The sequence below is a fragment of the Hyperolius riggenbachi genome, chromosome 1 (genome assembly GCF_040937935.1).
Source record: "Hyperolius riggenbachi isolate aHypRig1 chromosome 1, aHypRig1.pri, whole genome shotgun sequence".
Lineage (NCBI taxonomy): Eukaryota > Metazoa > Chordata > Amphibia > Anura > Hyperoliidae > Hyperolius > Hyperolius riggenbachi.
In genome coordinates this window covers 488,910,803-488,916,530 of record NC_090646.1, presented here as the reverse complement: position 1 = coordinate 488,916,530, position 5,728 = coordinate 488,910,803, and positions in this window count along the sequence as shown.

Genomic DNA, 5,728 nt, shown 5'->3' with positions numbered 1-5,728 from the left:
GGCTCTCCAGGTGTTCCCCAACTAGTGCTTCTCCTGGGCCCCTGCAGAGTGTTGGCAGTGGAGGGCTCTCACCTTTCCTCTGGTGCGCTCCTCCTATGTCATGTCACCATCCCCGCCAGTCGCCTGTTCACAAGACCCCATGGCATGTATAGTATGTAGTCACGTAACCTATATGCTGCCTGGTCGGGATGGAGAACAAGACTAGGGATGGGCCGAACCTCCGATTTTAGGTTCGCGAACCTACCGCGAAAGTTCAATAGACTTCAATGGAGAGGTGAACTTGGAAATTTAGAAAAAAATATGCTGGCTAGAAATATGATGGAAAAGATGTTTCAAGCGGTCTAATACCTGGATGGAGACATGGTTGAGTGGGATACACGTCAAAAGTCACAGTATTTGACGCAAACCACTGTTTTAAGGTCAGAAATCACATTAAATGTTGAATTGCAGGCCTAAACTGCTTTACAACATCTACATCTATCAGGAAGTGTAATTCCTTCCCTTCCTCCTCCTCCTCCTCCTCCACCCCACAAAAGCTTCCTCCTCCCTTCTCCTCCTCCGGAGTCCGGAGGATCTTGTCTTCCAGGGATTTGTAGGATGTCAAAAGCACGCTCACATACATTGGCCAGGAATCAAACCCAGGTCAACTGCTTGGAAGGCAGCTATGCTCACCACTATACCACCAACACCACAGGCTGAAGCCAGCCTAGCTGGCCTGGGAAGGATGAAAAGCTAGGTGGCCATGTAACCATTCCTGCTAACCTAAAGCTTACTTGTGTCTTACAACACATTGGCTTAAGACTTTACCAAATCCAATGCTCCAATATGGGGAAACTTCTCTGTTTGCTGTTTTTTTTTTTAAGTGTGGTGTCACAGTTCACTCATCTCTTCAACTACAAGAAAGGCCCAGGAGTAGTCTTAGCTACCGTAATATCTGTTACGGCAGGGCCCTTATTACACTTTCACTTAGAGGGCTATGGAAACCGTTTTGCCCATGCGATAAAGCGAGGTGCAAAAATGAAATCATGCCTAGCAGAGGTTGGTTACGATCCATTAACCTTTGGGTTATGGGCCTAGCACACTTCCACTGCGTCACTCTGCAGTCTGCTTACATTTGTATACAATCTTCAAGTTTAAGAAGGGTACATTAGTTGAAATAGTTACAATACAATCTATGTTACAGCAAGGCCCTAATGACACTTTCTCTTAAGGTGCTATGGCCGCCATAGCCCCTTAAGAGAAAGTGTCATTAGGGCCTTGCTGTAACATAGATAGTAGTGTAACTATTTAAACTAATGTACCCTTGTTAAACTTGAAGATTGTATACAAATGTAAGCAAAGTGGCGCAGTGGAAGTGTGCTGGGCCCATAACCCAGAGGTCGAAGGATCAAAACCATCCTCTGCTAGGCATGATTTCATTTTTGCACCTCGCTTTATCGCATGGGCAAAACAGTTTCCATAGCCCTGTAAGAGAAAGTGTAATAAGGGCCCTGCCGTAACAGATATTACGGTAGCTTAGACTACTCCTGGGCCTTTCTTGTAGTTGAAGAGATGAGTGAACTGTGACACCACACTTAAAGAGTAACTGTTAGCCCCCAAATTGAATTTTAAAACACTATTGCAATGTTTTATTTATTATATAAGTGATCCAAAAAGTCAATGCACAAGTTAAAAATCAATCTAATTTTGTTACTATCTAACCTTTTCCCCCAGCTCCGGACGCAAGCCGCATATCAGATGCTATAGCATGCAGAGCATGCCTATGTCTGGCCGACCCCCCTCTCCCCCCCAGGACCAGGTGCCAATATATTCTCCCCACCGCAGCTGACCGCTCTGACACGGAGACAGAGCGGCAGCACTTCCAGAGCAGCACCGCAGAGCAGCCGTCGCCGAGTCACATGTGAGAGAATCACATGTGAGAGAGATGCACGGCGCTGGCTGCTCTGCGGTGCTGCTCTGGAAATGCTGCCGCTCTGTCTCCGTGTCAGAGCTGTCAGCTGCGGTGGGGAGAATATATTGGCACCTGGTCCTGGGGGGGAGAGGGGGGTCGGCCAGACATAGGCATGCTCTGCATGCTATAGCATCTGATATGCGGCTTGCATCCGGAGCTGGGGGAGAAGGTTAGATAGTAACAAAATTAGATTGATTTTTAACTTGTGCATTGACTTTTTGGATCACTTATATAATAAATAAAACATTGCAATAGTGTTTTAAAATTCAATTTGGGGGCTAACAGTTACTCTTTAAAAAAAAAAAAAAAAAACAGCAAACAGAGAAGCTTCCCCATATTGGAGCATTCGATTTGGTAAAGTCTTAAGCCAATGTGTTGTAAGACACAAGTAAGCTTTAGGTTAGCAGGAAGGGTTGCATGGCCACCTAGCTTTTCATCCTTCCCAGGCCAGCTAGGCTGGCTTCAGCCTGTAGTGTTGGTGGTATAGTGGTGAGCATAGCTGCCTTCCAAGCAGTTGACCTGGGTTTGATTCCTGGCCAATGTATGTGAGCGTGCTTTTGACATCCTACAAATCCCTGGAAGACAAGATACTCCGGAGGAGGAGGAGGAGAAGGGAGGAGGAAGCTTTTGTGGGGTGGTATTTAAGGAATAACAATCAGCCAGGAGCAAGCTAACGAGCCTAACTAAGCTTTCCCTAGCACAGTCTTGTCAGCAGCTTTCCCTTCGCTAATTACTGTAGGCAGACAAGTGAGTAAAACGGCCGGAGAACCTTGCCTTTTTCTAAGGGGGGTGGGGCTCCAGGAGTGAGTGTAGTCTGATTAGCGACAATGTGCCTGCTGACTGTGATGTAGAGGGTCAAAGTTGACCCTAATGGAGCATTATGGGGGCGAACCGAACTTCCGCAAAAGTTCACCGGCGAACACACCAAAGTTCGCCTGGAACCGTTTGCGGGCGAACCGTTCGGCCCATCTCTAAACAAGACACAGGAGGAACAGTCCAATGGACAAGTGAGTACACTCAACTGCCTGCATTCTGCTGGGGCCCGAGGGAGCACTATATTAGTTGGGGAAAGACCTGGGGGGGGGGGGGGAGGTGTTCATCGATAGTCCGCAAATCTTACACCTCTACCACTGTGCACCCAAGCCTTTCCCTTTCCAGCAAGATATTTCTGTCCAGAGCTATCAATCATTTTGATTGATTTTGGACAAAAAATTGAAATTGCGATTGGATATGTTGGAGAAAATCGATAAAGTGCATGGGCACCTTAAACAGCTGCTGGTCAGGTGTGGGTATAGAACCCATCAGCAAAGTGAGTAGGGGCTTGAGTGTGCAGCAAGGTGGGTGGAAGCTGCAGTGTGGGTAATGAGTTGTCAGGTATATGTTTAAAATATTAGACCAATGTAGGTCTCTACCGTGTGAAGGTCAACAACAACTCTATCTAGGGCATACATTTGAAATCGGCGCCGGGAGACTTGGGAGCAGGATACAGCCGATACATGGCTTATCCTGCTGCTGCACAAGTCCCGGCCGCGTTAATTACTATACGGTGACCATACACCCTGCTTTACTCGGCACAGATCCCAGATTTGGGGTACTCTGTCCCAGGTTCGCTATGTCCCGGGAAACATCCCGTTTTTAGCCGGGAGACTTCCCGGCCTCGGGACTTTGGCCACCGACCATTGCATGAACTGGCCGCGGCATCTTATAGACGCCGCACCTGTTCATAGCCCGCAACCCCGCTCCAGCCTGCATAGTCTTCCGGCAGGCAGAGCAGGAGTACGGGAAGATGGCTTCCAAAGCCCTGTATTGGAGACTATTTGTGTCTCCAGTACAGGGCTTGGGGCGCCATCTACCCGTAACCCTGCTTTTCTATTCAGCGCGGGAGATTGGAGGAGCAAGATGGTCCGGGGAGCTGCGCGCCAGAGGCCGGCCGGGAGAGGAGACTTCTGTCAGGTGAGTAAATTCCTTTTTTTGCAGGTGAAATGTTGCCCACTACGTTATTTTCTGCTAATATGTTGCCCACTGCGTTATTTTCTGCTGAAATGTTGCCCATTGCGTTATTTTCTGCTGAAATGTTGCCCACATTGCGTTTATTTTCTGCTGAAATGTTGCCCAAACATAGTTTGTTTTCTGCTGAAATGTTGCCCACATTGCGTTTGTTGTCTGCTGAAATGTTGCCCAAATTGCGTTTGTTGTCTGCTGAAATGTTGCCCAAATTGCGTTTGTTTTCTGCTGAAATGTTGCCCACATTGCTTTTTTTCTGCTGAAATGTTGCCCACATTGCGTTTATTTTCTGGTGTCTGGGATAACTACTGCTGCATTTTTGATTTAATGGTCATAGTTGGCTATATTTGCTGCTTTGGGGTTACGGTTACAATGTCATGGCCACGCCCAGTTTTCAGCACGGCGAACGCCCCCCAATCCCCCCACGCCCATTTTTGATTTAATGGTCATAGTTGGCTATATTTGCTGCTTTGGGGTTACGGTTACAATGTCATGGCCACGCCCAGTTTTCAGCACGGCGAACGCCCCCCAATCCCCCCACGCCCATTTTTGATTTAACCCTCCTGGCGGTTTGTAAAAATCCGCCACTGGGCAGCAAATACATTTTTTTTTGAAATTTTTTTTTTCATGTAGCGAGACGAGGTCTCGCTACATGATAGCCGCTGCTCGGCGGCATCCCCCCAGCCCCTCCGATCGCCGCCGGCGATCGGAGATCAAGAGATCCCGTTCAAAGAACGGGATCTCTTGGAGGGCTTCCCCCGTCGCCATGGCGACGGGGCGGGATGACGTCATCGACGTCGTGACGTCAAAGGGGACTCCGATCCACCCCACGGCGCTGCCTGGCACTGATTGGCCAGGCAGCGCACGGGGTCTGGGAGGGGGGGCAGCTGCGGTGACGCGTATAGCGGCGGATCGGCGGGTAGCGGCGGCGATCGGACACTGCACGCAGCTAGCAAAGTGCTAGCTGCGTGCAGCAAAAAAAAAATTATGCAAATCGGCCCAGCGGGGCCTGAGCGGTGCCTCCCGGCGGCATAGCCCGTGCTCAGCACGGGCTTACCGCCAGGGAGGTTAATGGTCATAGTTGGCTATATTTGCTGCTTTGGGGTTACGGTTACAATGTCATGGCCACGCCCAGTTTTCAGCACGGCGAACGCCCCCCAATCCCCCCACGCCCATTTTTCGACGCATGCCCCCCTCCCCCCCCCCCCACCACCCCCATTTCCCAGGTTGGACGCAGAAAAATCTGGTCACTGTAATTACTATTCCCCCTTCAGGCCGCCATGGATGGTAGGGAATGATATAATTTGGCTTCCAGCTATTGCTGGAGGCCAAATTATTGTGTTTTAAAAGCAACTTCAGCTCCGTCTTCTGACGGCACCGACGTTACTCACTGAGCGCTGCTATTGCTGTAATTCCTATTACAGTCTATGGTGGCACCAGCTGCAGTCAAATCTTCCTGCGCTGAAAAGCACTGCTCCGCTCTCTAGGACCTTTGACTATCTGTCCTGTACTCTGGCAAACACAACAGCCTTTGTACAGCCCCCAAATCTGCTGTTTTTTGTAAGTATATCAGTGGAACAGATTATTGTGACCTCAGTGTGGACAACATCTGCTGACAGCCTATGTATCGAATCAAAATTTTACGAAGATAATTTCCATTCTGTATAATTTCACAGTCTATGCCATGAAACAAATTTGCTTTACTCCCCGTGTCACTGAGAAAAGTCATGTGACTGCCTGAAGCAAAAGGACTCTGCAAACGAACAGAGCGTG